Source organism: Etheostoma spectabile, unplaced genomic scaffold (assembly GCF_008692095.1).
Source record: "Etheostoma spectabile isolate EspeVRDwgs_2016 unplaced genomic scaffold, UIUC_Espe_1.0 scaffold00569455, whole genome shotgun sequence".
NCBI classification, from domain to species: domain Eukaryota; kingdom Metazoa; phylum Chordata; class Actinopteri; order Perciformes; family Percidae; genus Etheostoma; species Etheostoma spectabile.
Window position 1 is genome coordinate 9,243 of NW_022605139.1, and position 18,091 is coordinate 27,333.

The 18,091-nt window shown below is 40.8% G+C and overlaps 3 non-coding genes across 3 annotated transcripts; 2 read left to right on the forward strand and 1 right to left on the reverse strand.

Annotated features, from left to right (window-relative positions):
• Positions 1-4,065: 4,065 nt before the first annotated feature.
• On the forward strand, positions 4,066-4,147 carry trnal-aag (transfer RNA leucine (anticodon AAG)). Its single transcript has one exon. It is a non-coding gene; the product is annotated as a tRNA-Leu (tRNA).
• A 2,003-nt stretch (positions 4,148-6,150) lies between these two features.
• On the reverse strand, positions 6,151-6,224 carry trnan-guu (transfer RNA asparagine (anticodon GUU)). The gene has a single exon. It is a non-coding gene; the product is annotated as a tRNA-Asn (tRNA).
• A 2,503-nt stretch (positions 6,225-8,727) lies between these two features.
• On the forward strand, positions 8,728-8,800 carry trnat-ugu (transfer RNA threonine (anticodon UGU)). Its single transcript has one exon. It is a non-coding gene; the product is annotated as a tRNA-Thr (tRNA).
• The last annotated feature ends 9,291 nt before the right edge of the window (positions 8,801-18,091 follow it).

Consider the following 18,091-nt stretch of genomic DNA (forward strand, 5'->3'; position numbering starts at 1 on the left):
GTCCTACATCAGTGTTCTTTTTAATTACCCAAAATAACATGATTGATTCCACACAACGCTCTTTGCCAAGTACAAATCTCTACTTTCATTAATATTGGGGTGTCTTATTCAATTTTATAGCATTTGGAGAAAACAAAGTGTTTTTTAAATAGTTTTGAGTAAAGTTGACATATTCCAGTCTGTGATTATCATCAACATCCATTCCTCTAATTTTATTCTAAATAATTCCTAATTTCTGCTTTTCTCACTCAAACATTAGGTATAATTTCCTATAAATGAGGTTTATTGACCATAAATTCCAAAAATAACTGTAACAAAGTCAAAGTTAATAAGTTGGTGTAATGTATTGTTAAAGGTCAAAAAAGTGACAAAAACTGAAGGAAATTTAAACATTCATACAAAGCCTCAACAAAAGTGTTGATTTTCAATTTTAACGGGAAGACAACACAAGGGTTAAGAAAAGTATTGCGTCAGTCAAACAATGTTCCATAGACATAAATGTTGTTTCTAGTTTAACCCGTTTGCGCCGGATGCTTCGCGACGACACATCTACCGCCAGTTACTGCGTTGCGCAACTCTGACCCTCCCGCCGGCTGCTGCGTGGCTCAGCGTTTTGTATTTGTCGGTCTTTTCATGACGTGTGCAGCAGAGAACGTCATTGGTTCAAATACACATGAGGCGGGTCTTGTTGGCCATGTGACCACTAAAATGTACTGTAGGTTGCTGAAAATCACGTCAATCAACTAGACGTACATATGCGTTTGTTTATGAATGTTTGAGAGACGAGCGAGAAAACGGCTCCGAGGCAATCAGAGGAGGATTTAGACAGCGAGGGCGGGGACGTTGAGGTGGAAGATAGTGAGGAGTTTGGGAGGGAGAATGTCTTCATCATAATCTACCACTTCCTCTGTCGGAGCCGTTTTCTCACTCGTCTCTCAAAACTCCATAAACAAACGCACATGTTTGTCTGGTTGATTGACGTGATTTTCAGCAAACTACGGTACATTTTGGTGGTCACATGGCCAACAAGACCCGCCTCATGTGTATTTGAACCAATGACAGTGCGTTCTCTGCCGCACGCGTCATGGAAAGACCGACCAGTACAAAATGCTGCGCCACGCAGCAGCCGGCAGGAGGGTCAGAGTTGCGCAACGCAGTAACCGGCGGTAGATGTGTCGTCGCGAAGCATCCGGCGCAAACGGGTTAAGATAGAGCTCTACAGCATGGCACCTCACTAACTCACTCTCTTGGTTTTTCTCTGTTGATAGAAACGGAGAGGAAGAGGAGTCAAACGTCACCGCTGTCAGCACTGTGACAAATCCTTCACAACATCAGGAATTTAAAGATTCATCAGAGAGTTCACACTGGAGAGAAACCGTACAGCTGTGATCAATGTGGGGAAACATTTTCTCAGAGTGGTAGCCTTAAAACTCACCAGCGCATTCACACTGGAGAGAAGCCGTACAACTGTGAACAATGTGGGGAAACCTTTTCTCATAATGATAGCCTTAAAAAACATCAGCGCATTCACACTGGAGAGAAGCCGTACAGGTGTGAACAATGTGGTGAAACGTTTTCTCACAGTAGTAACCTTAAATCTCACCAGCGCATTCACACTGGAGAGAAGCCATACAGCTGTGAACAATGTGGGGAAACCTTTTCTCATAGTAGTACCCTTAAAACTCACCAGCGCATTCACACTGGAGAGAAGCCGTACTGGTGTGAACAATGTGGGGAAACCTTTTCTCAGAGTAGTAACCTTAAAAAACACCAGCGCATTCACACTGGAGAGAAGCCGTACTGGTGTGAACAATGTGGGGAAACCTTTCTCAGAGTAGTAACCTTAAAAGACACCAGCGCTTTCACACTGCCTCGTTGTGAACATGTTTCAGAGCCAAGCTGTTTCCTCCTCCTCATGCCCTGATAGCTGTGTTGTTATATTCTGATCTTCTCTCCACATGGAAGGCTGACCAGCAGTAACTTTATCTTCTGAGCAGCATGTATGTTATTGTGGATCAGTTGGACTGTTTTCTGCCTTTCCTCAGAACCCTTACCATTTAGGCACCAGAATCGGTGCCTGAACCCATCCTTTAAAAATACTTTTTTAAATGTATATATTTAAATAAAAAAAGGAGCACAAAAAGACAGTCAGCTAAATTTAAGAACTGCTTGTTTATTACTACTATTACTATATGGTCCAAATGAAATGTAAAAAAAAAAGTAATATTTCTCCAGTAAATTGCTGGTCAATGACAAAAATAACCACTATATGGAAAAAGGCAGCGCTGGTGTTTCAGTAGCACCAAATCCCCGTTACTATTCGTCCGATAGATACCGGGTGTTAAGGCACCGGCGCCGTACTAGCACCAGGTTTCGGTACCCAACCCTAACCACAATGTACCCACCGTGGGAAGGAGAAGGCCCAAAGGAGAAACATTAAGACATTTAAAGATGTTTTGGTTGGAAAACGTAGACATGTTTGAAACTTTTATTTTGGTAAAAACTTTCTTCTCATCTCTATAAATATAAAAAAATTTGGGCTGACAAGAAGTCAGTGTAATTTTCTTTTAAGGAATACATTTTTGTCACCCTTATATATTTCTAAACTCCCAAAAGTTGGTAAAAACTCTAACCTTTGAGCATTGAGTTTAATAAGCGCAAATTCAATATTTGTTTAAATTTGTCCTCTCCTCATTACCAACATACTAGAAGTCAGCCATTTTGAATTGTACGCTCTCAAATTATTGTTTTGTAGTTTAACATGTTTTCCAACTTGGTGGAATTTCATTTAATAATCTTTGTCTGACATTTCATATTTTCCGTGACTGAATGTGGTTTTAAATCTGTTGAGGTCTGTTCAGACTGAAATTAAAGACCCTGATGATGTTTTACAAAATCAGATAATAGAAAGCAAACTTGTAAATAACATCAAGGATTGAATTGTTTTAAATGTTTTGTAATGTGGAACAATTAAATACATTAAAAAAATTAAACAAGGCCTCGTGCTGATTATTTGTGACTTGATTTGGTGGATTTATCCTTCCTGCTGTTTCTGTGTTTAAACTCCTTGATAAGAGAACGTTTCCATCCACTAAAAGTGCTGAAAGACTCAGATTATTATTCTAAGTGTGTGACAACATTATGGGATGGATCCCTACAGAGATAGAGCTTTTAGTTAAAGAGTAAGATAATTTTAGTTTATCATAAAACATCACCAAACCCACCAGACTCCATTTAAATAATCACTATTTTTAGCGTGTATAGAGCAGCATATCTCCACCAGACTCCATGTAAGTAATCACTGTATCTAAAACAAAAGACATTTTAGTAACTATTTGACATTGAAATCTTTGGTCAATATAAAATGCAACCCCCCCACCCTTTGATTGTTTCCTATTGATGAGTGACAGTTCATATCCCTCAATCTGCACCAACTCCTGTTGTTTATATAGGACAGCTGAAGACATGTAAGGGCAGAGAGAGAGAGAGAATGACATGCAGCAAACGCCTTCTTCACCAACTGAGCTACCTGGGCGTCCCACACCCACATATTCTAATGTTATTGGAACAAAACTTTCGCAAGGCAAAAACAATTACTTTATTGAAAAATATAAAAATAATAATACATTTTATTTAACAGCGCCTTCTAAGCACTCAGGGTCGCTTTACAGACAAAAAAAAGACAGATACAGGCAACTGAAAAGTATAAACAGTTATGAAAAAATGACAGGAAGAGTGTATTTACAAATAAGAAAGCTGGAACAGGTGGGTTTTGAGTCTGGTTTTGAACAGGGGGAGAGAGACGATACTGCGGAGGACAGGTGGGAGTGAGGTCCAGAGCTGGGGAGCAGAGCAGCTGAAGGCTCTGGTCCCCACCTACTCACTTAATGCTGGTTACATGATTCTAATAATCAACAATGCCAAAGGAATATGACAAAGTGTGATAAAAAATTTAATAAAGCATTGGCTTTTTCCTTGCAAAGGTTTTTTTCCCAATAACATTTACAAGCATACCGTTAGTTACGGTGCCTGTGATTGTCACAATGTGGAGAGCTGATACTTGCAGGTAGTGTGGCCGAGTGGTCTAAGGTGCTGGATTAAGGCTCCAGTCTATCTGGAGGCGTGGGTTCGAATCCCACCACTGCCTTTTGCAAATATTACATAGCTGGAAGCCAAGCAATGTGGTCTCTTACAGCTGTGTCATTGGGCTGAACTTGGTGAAGTAACTAGAATCATCCATCAATCACCTTGCTGAGATTGTTCCTTGTTAACCTGAGGTTCAACGATTGGTGAAACCTTCCTTTCCAGCACTTTGGAGTAGAAAATCAACAAATAATTGCTATAGTTAATCGTGATCTCTAATTGTCGTTATCATTTTGGCCATAATCGTGCAGCTAAAAGAGATTTTATCAAACCAGGTTGGGCAAGTAACCTTTCTGCTGACTTCTTGTAAAAAAAGCAATTAACACAACTCAAAGAAAGCTACTGCGATGGCAGGGAATCAAACCCAGGTCAACTGCTTGGAAGGCAGCTTTGCTCACCACTATACCACCATCACTGGACAGCACTTTTTCACTTCAAATCTTGTAATACATCTGGGTATTGAGACTGGAAATGCGCTCTATCACTGAAAGCACCTCCAGGGGGGGTCCTGTGTTATCAAAATCAACGGAATGGGAAGTTCGTATGACAGTGCTAGCTCCCTTCGATAGCTCAGTTGGTAGAGCGCAGGACTGTAGAGGCATAAAGCTGAAATCCTTAGGTCGCTGGTTCAACTCTGGCTCGAAGGAGAAGTTTTCTTCCAGAGTTTCCCTTCAGGGATCAATCAAGTATTTCTGATTCTGATGTAGATATGGAAACCTACTTATTGACCCAAAAGCATAATACTTCTTGCCGAGACATAACAAGAAACAAAAAAAAGAGGTGGGGTAGATATAAGCGCAGAAATCCTTTTACGACAGGCTTTACATGATATTCATGAAACGTTCGTATCACACCAATCAGAGCGTAAGAATGATCGGACATTGATAAAGGCAGCGGCTGGAAAGCGACTTGATTTTGCCACTAAGAAGTGATAGTAGTATTGTGATAAATTTGCCTCGCGCGTGACACTCTTTTCCATCAAATTCAATAAATAAACCAGATTAGTCAATCCATTCCTCTACTTATATGCAAAGCAGTCTCATCCAGGACCTATCGCACCCTAAGCGAGAATCATAAACCTAGACCAATGAACAAGGAGAGTCATGTCCTGCTCATTGTTCCTTATATCTTTTCCCAGTTTTTTTCTATTGCGTGCAGTTGAAGCAGGATATGAAAATTGCCAACATGCTGTACTACAATTGTGCTGGCTCCTAATCTGGGTTAATTTAACAACAAACTGGATTTTAAAGTACAGACTAGGGTTGGAACACCTAGCTTCAGGGCTCGTCCGGGAGTTGAACCCGGGACCTCTCGCACCCGATGCAAGAATCATACCCCTAGTCCAACAAGCCACGTAAACATACCTTATTAGCAATTTTCCATCAAGTAAATGTGACCAGTCAGTGACTCGAAAGCCAACCGTAAAGAAGTTTGTTTGGCATGTAGTGTTTTTATGGCTCCACTGCCAGACTGAGCTTTCTGACTATATTGGACTAAAGACTACTTTTGAAGCAAAACATTTTACCAACATTGGAACTTGAATTTCTTGGTCAAAAGTGACAGCAGATAAGCCTAGTTTCCACCATCTATTGGACGACAGACTACTTTTGTCAAAATTAGAAATTGAATATTGGTAAAAAAGAAATGCAGTTTGAAAGAGGAAATGCAGCTTGGATTTGTCACTGACTTGAAAGACTATGGTCAGGTAGATTGGCATGGGGTCTTTTCAGGGCTCCACTGCCCGATTCAACTTTCCGATCTCATTTGACAACAGGAAGAATTTGATACAAAATATTTTTACCAAAACAAAGACTTGATTTTGTCATTAAAAAGTGATAGTATAATATAACAGCTCTCCACATGACACACACAGGGACCGTGACTAACATTACATTTGTTAATATCACCAGACATAAGGCCACGTGGGTTATCTTTGGGCTGCTCTATGGTCTTCTGCAGAAGGATAAATCCCAGAGTTGGCTCTCTCCAGGTTATTTAAACAACAAACGTCCCTGGGTGGATTTGAACCACCATCCTTTCGGTTAACAGCCGACTGCGCTGACCTATTGCGCCACAGAGACTGCTCCTGTCTTAGGTTTTATGAGCGGGAGCTCGATCTTTAAGCCACAAGCATTTGCTTTATGGCTTTTTGAGGTTGAGCTGCACATGTCTGCTTATCAGGCTATTTTCCTGTTACTCAGAAATTGGGGAAGCTGACTCATGCAGAAATGTAGAAGCTGGACGTGCATTGTATTGTTTCTGACATGTCAATTGGATTCTGACTTTCAATTCAAGTATTTGGCATCCAAGAAAATTCCGTAACTGATGATGGATCAGTCATTTTGTTGGTGGTTTCTTGGTCACAGCAACAAGCTTGATCATTGACAGACAGTTGCATGCCACGTATCACAAAACTGTTGGGTGGGTCCTTATGTATTTGCTTGTTTTACATCAAGTGACCTGCATACCAATGACTGTAAAGATTAATATGTACATGGTTTGCAGAACTGTACTTTCTAATAGACATAAGACCACTTGGGTTATCTTTGGGCTGCTCTATGGTCTTCTGCAGAAGTGTAAAGACCAGATTTGGCTTAATGAGCAAGGACATTTAACAATGGCCATTATATTGAATCAGGCAGGTGTAAGCTAGCTAACAGGTGTAACCTAGGTAACAGGTGAAGAACACAAACAAGCTAACTTTTAAATTTGCCAGAACTACAGACCAATATAACAACAGGCTTAAATGAACTGACAACATCAGTTCTAGGACTTACAGTTCTCAAAGACGCACACAATCTCAGTTGATTATCCTCCGGACAACTAGTCTCTTGTTCTTTTCTCTCACAATCACACCTGATATACGACGTTTAGTACGAAACTAAAGTAACAAGCCAATTTTGTAAAATGTAAGCAGTAGAAAGTGCAAATTGTAGTAGACTGCCTCAGTCTGTGTATCCTTATGGAGGAAGCTTGATTGATTGATATACTGCCTTATTTGTACCATAACAGAGATCTAATATTGTATTAAACCAGGTTGGGCAAGTAACCTTTCTGGTTACTTCTTGACAAATAGAGTAAGTAATATCACTCAACAAGAACTACTGCAAAGGCTGGGAATCAAACCCAGGTCAAGTGCTTGGAAGACAGTTACCTAAAGCACCCTAAGTAAGTAAAAGGATTAATAAAGATAAGTCTAAGTCAATCTCAGAAAACAGTTTTAAAAAACTGAAAATCTTCAGGGGATGTAGCTCAGTGGTAGAGCTCATGCTTTACATGTATGAGGACCTGGCATCTCCAGCAGGTATTATGGTAGAGTCTTTAAAAGAGCTGCAACAGATATTACCTCCTGTGGTAATCTGACTGGTAGGGTTATAGAACTTAGTGTTAGACTAAGACCTCCTGTTACACAAACTAAGCGGTATGCTCTCTCTTTTATACCTCAGACTATCAGAAAGCACGACAAGCACTTTAAATGTACATGTTTTACAGTCTCAATTTTACTGTATTTTTGTACTTAAACTGTAGTATGTTTATAGTATTATGCTCCAGTTTTTAGAGGTGTTACAGCAGTTATGTGCACTGTAGTTTCCATTTTCATAGATGAAATAAAGTGCTATCTCTGCAACAACAAGGTGCTGCTGGGATTTGAACCCAGGCACTTCTGCTGACTAGACAGGCACTTTAACCAAGTAAGCCACAGCACCTCTGGGGATAAACACGGATGCATGGCCATTATGGAGGTACTCAGTGTAAACAACTGAGGTGGTTGGGTCATCTGGTAAGGATGCCTCCTGGGGGCCTCCGTAGAGAGCTGGTCCAGGCACATCCAGCTGGGAGGAGGCCTCGGGGAAGACCCAGGACTAGGTGGAGAGAGTACATCTCCAACCTGGCCTGGGGACGCCTCAGGATCCCCCAGTCGGAGCTGGTTTATATGGCTAGGCAAAGGGCAGTTTGGGGTCCCCTGCTGGAGCTGCTGGACAAAGATGGATGGATGGACGCTTTTCACTAGGTCATTATATTTTTGCAAGACAGACTTTGCTATAGGAGGCGCTGTAGCTTAGTGGTTAAAGCGCCTGTCTCGTAAACAGGAGATCCTCGGTCCCAGCAGTGCCTGGTTATCACTTTATAAAGTGTTTCCACATGGTTGCCAATACTTAACATGTGCAACCAAGTTAATGCCTGATTTTCTAGAGCACTAAAGTGACATGTGATGTTGTTTTGTACCATAACATTACATGTGTACATGTAAAGCAAATAAAAGCCTTTTGTTGGCGGTGTTTAATGGAGTGGTTAATGACCTTTGTGATGAGGGGACTTATGGCATGGAGGTTGGATTTTACCAGGGCTGTGGGGAAAGGGTCTCTCATCTCTCAAGGTCCTTGCATAGGACTTCTGTTGTTCTCGGTAGGCCTGCCTATCAACAGTGAGTCCTGAGGCGTCGCTCAAGGACACGTCCAGCTGTTTTCATTTGCCGGAGTTCATAGGGGTCCCCTACTGGAGCTGCTGGACAAAGATGGATGGATGGAAGCAACCCTGTTCATTAGCTCATTGCATTCTTGCAAGACAGGCTACTCTGTAGAAGGTGCTGTAGCTTAGTGGTTAAAGCGCTTGTCTTGTAAACAGGAGATCCTGGGTCCAAATCCCAGCAGTGCCTGGTTCTCACTTAATGAAGTGTATACATATGATTCGTGATTCTTAACAAGTGCAACCAAGTTACCAGTTGCCTGATTTTCCAGAGCACAAAAGTGACATGTGATGTTGTCTTATAACTTTATATGTGGCTGAAAACAGTCAATGCCAGTGTAGTGGAATGCTGGCTTTAATAGGTGCAGGTGGGCTGCACGCTGTTAGGTCAGCCATTTTGGGAATCACTGGTTTAGACTTCCACCGATGACACTCATCAAGTGTGCCGGGGATGACGGATGGCCTCGCGCCCTCTCACCCATCTCACTCCGGACACCCATTTCACCCCGGACACAACCTATTCCAGCTTCTCCCCTCTGGTAGGCGCTACAGAGCACTGTACGCCAAAACCAACAGACTCAAGAACAGTTTCTTCCCACAAGCCATCACTCTGATGAGATATTTGCACCGCTCTTCTATGGCTTCTGAATGAGAGTTAGTTTGTTGTTTTGTTTGTGAATATCTTTATAAAGGAAATACTAGATGTCAGAGGTCAGCAAAACTACCCCAACAAGTAGCACTTACTGCATACACAACTCAAGTCAGTGCTTGTGTTTGGGTACTTTGGCTGCCAGATGAATGCATTTTACTATTCTTGGGAAGAATTGTGAAATAGACTGACTCTGCATATGTTCAGAGATATTTCTGATGGTGAACTCACTACCAAGACAACCCCAAAGAGAAGAACTTATGAACAGAATAATCATCAGTGCCTCCATTTGAGATGATCTGAATGTGATTACAATGTTATTAATCTTCATTTAAACTCTGTAGCATTGTCATGTTCAACTGCCCCAACAAGTAGCACTTACTAAATTCAACAGTCAAGTCAATGCTAAAGTTAGGGTAATAGGAATGACTTAGAAAATATTTCAGCATTGTTCAACCAGTAATCAGGGAGAATATCCTTTTAAACATTTCTTTATGGAGGAAATCCTGGACTTCGGAGGTCAGCAAAACTACCCCAACAAGTAGCACTTACTGCATACATAACTCAAGTCAGTGCTTGTGTTTGGGTGGTTCTGCTGTCAGATGAATGCATTTTACTAGTGGTGGGAAGAATTGGGAAATAGCCTGTCTCTGCATATGTCTTAAGTTATGTCTGTTGATAAACTCACTACCATGAACAGATTGAAGTATGTGTGTGTTTGGGGGGTGATGGGGGTTGGGCAGGCCATTGCAGCAGAAGCAGGGCAATCAAAGCTATTGTAGAACTGGTTGAGTTGGTTTGCCCCCCCCCCCCACCCCCCCCTCCAGGAAGACCAGGACTAGGTGGACACCAACACCAAGCCCAGTATCAGACCCTGTGGATGTAGAGAAAGCATCTGAATACCTCTGCCTGCTTTGATTTGTACTCAACAGAATCCAGAGTTAGTCCAGCTGCCACAGTGGAGATCTGCTGGAATCCAGTACAATAGAGGAATGGAGGAGGACCAGGACCCGGAGCAGTGGCCCAACCAGGTCCCCAGAGGACCAGCAGCAGGCCCGGCTTCTGGTACCAGCCATGTTCAGGTCAGTGTTCAGGACACAACAACCAGTCCAAACTAAGAGGCCTGTTCACAAGACCTAGATAGTGGATTAGGCCGGGGTTTACCAGGGTTTCTGGATGTATAAACAAAGCTAACAACTAGCCTGCTCCTGACCGGGCTAACAGCCTTTGTTCACTCAGCAGTGCTTTTACCTTCTTATTGTTATTATTATTATTATTATTATTATTAGCAATATATCATATACAACTGTAGCATTCTGCTGTTCAGTAAAGTCCTGATATTATTTTAACATTGTGAGCATTATTTAAATAAATATCCATATGAGTCATCGGTGCTGTGACGTTGCCTCTATGAAGACTAATAAACTGCCGGTCATATTGTTGGTAGAAGTCTGGTGAATAGAGTATGACAGTTGTTAAGATCATTAGCAAGGCTGATACAGTTCTTAAGAGTCAGTGATGAAGAATAATGTATAACTTCCTCTACACGTGTTTCTATAACGGTTCTAACAGCAGCAGACTGGCCATAGAACAGCACATCTCTTTACATCATTTATTTATTTTGTATTCATGAGAATAACAGTATATCCCTTTTCCATGTGCATTGTATTTGCCATTCTTAGCACACAGTGTGTTTTCTTTCCAATAAACCAGGACTATAATTTGGGATGATTCTACAATTCTTTAATGTCCAATCCTCCTTATTATAGTCTTAGTTCACTGGACCAGTAACTATATGGCGGAGACTACTGTACACTCATGTGCAACAGGACGAGGACACCTCAAGGGTTTTTGTTTGTATTAATATATCACAGTGGCGGCTGGTGAAAAATATTCTTGTGATTTCCCGCATTCTGGTGCATTGTACGGTGACCAGCTGGAAGTCCCACATCATTCACAATGATCAATTCATGTGTTGGTAAATTGTAATGTTTCACACATATCAACTCATATTTGTTATTTCATGTAGGCCAATAAAGTAAAAACGAGACATTGTGAGCTGTTGATGCAGTTTTAAAACAGGTAGTTAGTCCTACACTTTGACTAGGCGACACAGGCTCTGATTTCTTCATTTAATGATCATAAATGCATATTGTGTTGAGATATTTCTTTTGTAGTAGACATGATTATAGAATATCATCAATTAAAGTTGGCCACGATAAAAAAGAGCTGTGTGCAGTCAATTGAGGAAGTGGTTTAATGGGAGGCCACTGATGCATAGGTTATGCTTGCAAGAAGTCACCCCCCCCCGCTTGTGAGGTTATGGTAAAGGTTTGAGTGAGAGAAGAGGGCGTGGTGCCATACAGAATGTTAAAGTTAAAGTGTACTACAATGATTGTGTGGCAATGTGTGAGAGGTTTAATGGCAGGAAATAGTCCAGTAGGGATGCGTGTTTAGGTGCTCGGTCAAAATGGTCACGACGAGGAGGGAGGGTTTTTGTCACCCCCATTCACAGAATGAACTTCTGCCATCCTGGGGTGAGGGGAGAGGACACTTCAATGGTTTTATATATATTATTACATCAGTTTAAACTGATGAATACACTATTACAGTCATGTATACAGTGGACATTTAGTTGATTAATTTCATTATTTGTATAGTTTCTAGATTTCAGAGTCCAAGAGAGAGACAGAGTTAGAGGAGGTATGTAGGCTATGCATCATATTCTAGCATTGTAGATACGTGTTTTAATTTATCTTAATGGTAAGTTCCTGAGTAACAGTATCTTCTGCCGACTTTTAAAGTGTTCGTATAATATTTGTAGACTGCTTACGCATTCAGGTGGTCCACCATCATCTGCCACACTTTCTTGTTTCATTACAGCGTTGCAGTTGTTTCATTAAAGTTTGCCTGAAAGATTTAGAATATTTCAGAACATGAAGAGTGCATTTGCTTTCATTAAAACATGTCAGCAATATTTTCCTTAATTTTGTCATAAATTATTGAATGAGGAGTTAAAATTGTGAGTATGAGAAAATCCAGGGTTTAAAGAAGGTTGTTCACTAACTCTCTCTGTTTGTCTGTTGCTATAGAAACGGAGAGGCAAGGAACGCAAACGTCACCACTGTCAGCACTGTGAGAAGTCCTTCACAACATCTGGATATTTAAAGGTTCATCTGAGAGTTCACACTGGAGAGAATCTACACAGCTGTGATCAATGTGGTGCAGCTTTCACACAGCAGAATACCTTAAAAATACATCAACGCATTCACACTGGAAAGAAGCCGTACAGCTGTGATCAATGTGGGGCAGCTTTCACACAGCAGGGGCACCTAAAAACACATCAACGCATTCACACTGGAGAGAAGCCGTACAGCTGTGATCAATGTGGTGCAGCTTTCACACAGCAGGGAAACCTGAAAACACATCAACGCATTCACACTGGAGAGAAGCTGCACAGCTGTGATCAATGTGGGGCAGCTTTCACACAACAGAGTACCTTTAAAAAACATCAACGCATTCACACTGGAGAAAAGCCGTACAGCTGTGATCAATGTGAGAAAAGGTTTTCTCTGAGGGGTAACCTTGAAAGCCACCGGCGTGTTCACACTGAAGAAAAGCCTTACTGGTGTGATCAATGTGGGAAAAGGTTTTCTCACAGTATTGGCCTTAAAAATCACCAGCTCATTCACTCTGCCTCATTGTGAAGATGCTTTCAGAGCCAAGCTGTTTCCTCCTCCTCATGCCCTGATAGCTGTGTTCTTATATTCTGATCTTCTCTCCACGTTGAAGGCTGACCAGCAGTAACGACCATTTAAGATTAGGAAATATTATGTGTTTGCATTAAAACACTACCAAAGGAAACACATTCTTCTGCTTTGAATTAGGCAGACTAGTTGCTGCAATAGGGTATTGCTGCCCTCTACTGTATGTTACCGACATTCTAATAAATTAATAGTTTTTTACCACAAAGGCCACAGCTGAAAAAGCACACCATCTTAGTGAGAGTAATAAATATAGATTATAAATTGAACAGTCAGCCTAATTAAATGTTCATTTAAAGCTTGGATCCCAAACTTACATACAGTACCCTCAAGTCAACCTTGCAGTGTTCCAGACTCCACTAATCCACAGCTGCTGAAGCGCCTCGCATGGATGTCCCTTCATCATCTTTATCCAGCTCCGACAGAAAATGTCCACATTATGGGCTGTAGTGAATGTGAGCATTCTCCCTCCACAGGTCTCTTTCAGGGTGGCTGGATAAATAAGAAAGTTGTAGACGTCTTTAGCATGTCATTTATGCTGTACTCCTATACATTCCTGGTGCTGCTGGACGGTGAAAGCACTGTAGCCAGGCTTAAAATGCAGCGTTGCGTTGGAGTCCTGATCGGGCTTTCCTGATGACCCCTGAAGGACTGCTTGGCAGTCCTGGTCTCTCAGACACCTTCAAATCAGTATATGTGTCATTGTACCCCTGCCATTGATTCTGTATGCTCTGTCCATGTTGATGGTGGCCCTGTTCTGTAAGGAGGGAATCCAAACCAGTAGCTGTTTCTGCAGGAATCCCATTGAGTCGTCTTTTCAGTCCAATAATGTGCACATTGTTTTATCTCAATCTGTCCTCCATTTTGGCTGGCTTAAACTCAAATTTCTTCTCGTCATCAATGCAAGTTTCTTATCTGCCTGTTGTCTCCCTGCACAGGGTCTAACCAAGGTCCCAAGGTCCAAGGTTAAACCAGGTCCCGTACCGTAGCTTCCTGCCTCTCAAGCTCTGTCCTGATGTGTTGCAGCAATGCTTACTTCACTGCGTTGTTAACCGCTTATTGAAGCACATTTTTTGCTTTTCCAGGACCTTTTTGTGCCTGCAGACATTTCACTAAGTCACAGTGGTAACAAATAAAATGACTGACGTCGAATGAGAAAGAATGACCTGGTTTTTATTGTAAAATGCAGAGGAGGATGCAGGGCCTCAGTTCTGAGCAACCCTTGCAAACACCGGTCACGTGATCTTTTCTATAATTTAGAAAATACATGTTTAAGGACTTTAGGATGAACAGAAACAGCAATGTTCAGTATAGTACTTCTCCAGGCTGCTTTCTCATTTGGGCCTTGACGAGGCATGGCTGCTCTAGGGCTATTAGTTTTAACCTTTGAACACACTTTTGAACCCTTTAAATCTCCAAACTTTCCATCAGTAGCATCTCGAGACTACACAGCAAAAAAACTAATGTTTAAAAACCAATGTGCTGAAGGCCTGAATTTGGACTTTGGGTCAAATTCAGTTTAAAACCTTTTAAAGTTAACTCTGCCTGAACAGTGTAATTTCTTTTAACAAGGTGCCCTTTAAGTTGTATGTCTGCATTAGCTTAAGTTAAGTGTAATGTCTTGTTTGTGTTGTAGTATCTATAGAGATTTGTGGTGTAGTATGGAACCATTGTCCTGTCTTTTATGTATTATGAAACTTATTGCCGCCTATCTTGGCAGGACTCCCTGGATGAAGAGTTACTGTAGCTCAATGGGATTGTTCCTGGTTAAATAAAGGTTAAATAAAAATAAAATGAATCTGTAATCTGTCCAAACATTCCTCTCTTCATTACCAACATACTGGAAGTCGGCCATGTTTAATTGGATGCTCTCCAGTTATTGTTGTTTAGTAGATTAACATTATATTTTCCTACTTTGGGGACTTTTCATTTGATATTCTTTGTCTGATATTTTCTATTCCCTGTTTGTATTTTCTGTGACTGCATGTGGTTTTAAATCTGTTGGAGTTTCTTCAGACTAAAGCAAAGACACTGATGATGTCATCCTAAAGACACATAAAGGACAGCAACCTGTTTCCAGAGGACACTAAAGAATGACGGAGCAGCAGGAAACAGAGCAGCTCAAATAGCAAACAGTTGATTTATTCATCTGACTCGTAGAATAACGCCAATGATTGACTTGTTTTAAATGTCTGGGAATGTGGAACAGCTCCATGCTGACTACCTGAAATAAAACAAGGCCACATGCTGATTATTGGGGACTTGATTTGATGGATTTATTCTTCCTGTTGTGTCTCTGTTTAAACTCCTAATTTAAAGGTAAAGTCAGCGTCCACTAAAGGTTGTGTTGTTGCTGCTGACAGACTCAGATCATTATTCTAAGTGTGTAACAACATTATGGGATGGATCCCTACAGAGATAGACCTTTTAGAGAAGAACAACCTTTTAATTTAGATCTTTTAGTTTCCAGTTTTTTAGATTGTAGGAACAGTGGAAAGATGAACCAAAACGGCTTTTCATATATATATTTTCTTTTTCTATTGACTATAGTTTGTTTGTTATTAACAGAAATCAACCTGTCAACATTTCTATTTGTCATACAGTTCCGATGTTAAGTTTTTTACCGCCCGAGTTCAACTCCCGGTATGGGAGTTGGTATTTAGATGGTGAAGGTCTAAGAAAGATCTGTACAATCATTGTTAACGTATGTTGTTACGTATGTACCCCATGCCCTGATATTCATGTCTGAAAAAATGTCTCATATAGACACGATATATAAACAATAACTAGACATGTTGGTGGTGAAAATCCTTACTGCCAGACTGGACTTCTTGCTGTGTTTTATCAACAAGTGATGTATGTATTTATGTGCCCTGTTCCTGGCATATCTATGGATGTATTCATAAAGTCACTGTTATTATTCAACGTGTCAGTCCCATATGGTCTAGCAGTCTGGATTCTGCCTAAATAACCTTTACACACATTCTTAAGGAGTCCTCTGGAGACTACAATCAGTACATCTGAGAAAGCTTTCAGGTAGTTTGATCTTACAGTCACTGTTAGACTTTTTATTGTATTTTTGCGGTAACTACACGATTACAGTATCATAACCGTACATGTTTTTTACTTGCTGTGACCAAGAAACCACCTGCAAATTGACTGATACATCATCAGTTCCGAAATATTCTTGGATGCCAAATATTTGAATTCAAAGTCAGAATCCAATTGACATGTAAGACCAATACAATGCACGTCCAGCTTCTACATTTCCACATGAGTCAGCTTCCCCATTTTCGGAGTAACAGGAAAATAGCCTGATAAGCATACATGTGCAGCTCAACCTCAAAAAGCCATAAAGCAAATGCTTATGGCTTAAAGATCGAGCTCCCGCTCATAAAACCTCAGGCAGGCACAGTCTCTGTGGCGCAATAGGTCAGCGCAGTCGGCTGTTAACCGAAAGGATGGTGGTTCAAGTCCACCCAGGGATGTTTCTTTCCTAAATAACCTAAAGGGAGATAACTTTGTGATTTATCCTCATGCAGGATACCACAGAGCAGTCCTAAGAAAACCCAAGTGACCTTACCTCTATTAGAAGGTACACTTCTGCAAACCATGTACATATTAATCTTCACTGTCATTGGTATGCAGGTCACTTGATGTAATACAAGCAAATATATTTAGGTCCCACCAAACAGTTTTGTGATACGTGGCGTGCAACTGTATGTCAATGATCAAGCTTGTTACTGTGACCAAGAAACCACCAGCAAAATGACTGATACATCATCAGTTCCGGAATATTCTTGGATGCCAAATATTTGAATTCAAAGTCAGAATCCAATTGACATGTAAGAAACATACAATGCATATCCAGCTTCTAAATTTTTGCATGAGTCAGCTTCCTCAATTTCTGAGTAACAGGAAAATAGCCTGATAAGCAAACATGTGCAGCTCAACCTCAAAAAGCAATAAAGCAAATGCTTGTGGCTTAAAGATCGAGCTCCCGCTTATAAAACCTCAGACAGGGGCAGGGTCTGTGGCGCTACCTCGCTCAGAATCGTCTGTTCCATTTCCAATCTTGACAGCTAATCACGTTCGTTCATGTCCTAAGTGAGATTCAACCCCCGTCCAATCAAGTAGCGGGATGACAATGGATCTAGCCAATCATAACGCTGAGTCATTGGAAAGATTGGATGATGCACCACGTACATTACGCTGACGTTTCACGTCCATGACGCTAACGTCCCCAGCGTGCCTAGTAACAGTTTGTTGTCCTCGCACTTAAGCTGACAGTGAGATGAACTTCAATGGTAAGTAACCATTAACATGCGTTTCCTCCTTAAATAGACATATACAGTTTATTTAATACCTTCACACAAAGTGTTCTGATAATTTTGCCAGGTGTTACATTGTTCTATGGCCGTAGCATCATAGCTAACAATCGCTAATGCTAACTGTAGCGGTAGGCTAGCTAATACTGTATGATCGTTCGTGTCATGTGAAATGTAAACTAACTGACATTAACGTTACTATTGATAAATGTAACGTATCAAATACTAATATAAATAGGAAAAGCCATGTAACTACCATGTTATTACTATTCTTAGCTAACCACTTGCACCTGGGTAAATTGCAATCTGTAGCTAAATTAACTACTGCATTATGGCTAGTTTGTGTCATGTAAACAAACTAACGTTAAGTTCTACATATCATACTCAATGTTACTAGTAATAGAGAAACAATATGTAACTAACTTGCTATGACATAGCCTACTCTATGCTAATCATCTAGGTAGATTACTACCCATTTAAAAGTAACTTGGTTGATTTGATAATGCAGCTGTCATAGTAGGTGTGCGTTTGTGCTGTAGTGTCACAGTGTATTGTCCAAAGGATGCTCATTGTTTATTGTTGTCCATATTCATGTTGCCTTTAGATGAGCAATAAGCCTAAAAGCCACAAGTCTCAGGGGTTTGGCCTTCTGGAGGCAATAGACCAGCCACTAAGCAGCGGAAGTGGCATAACCTCTATCAGAAGGTAAAATATAGCAATATATAATGATAACTTCAAAA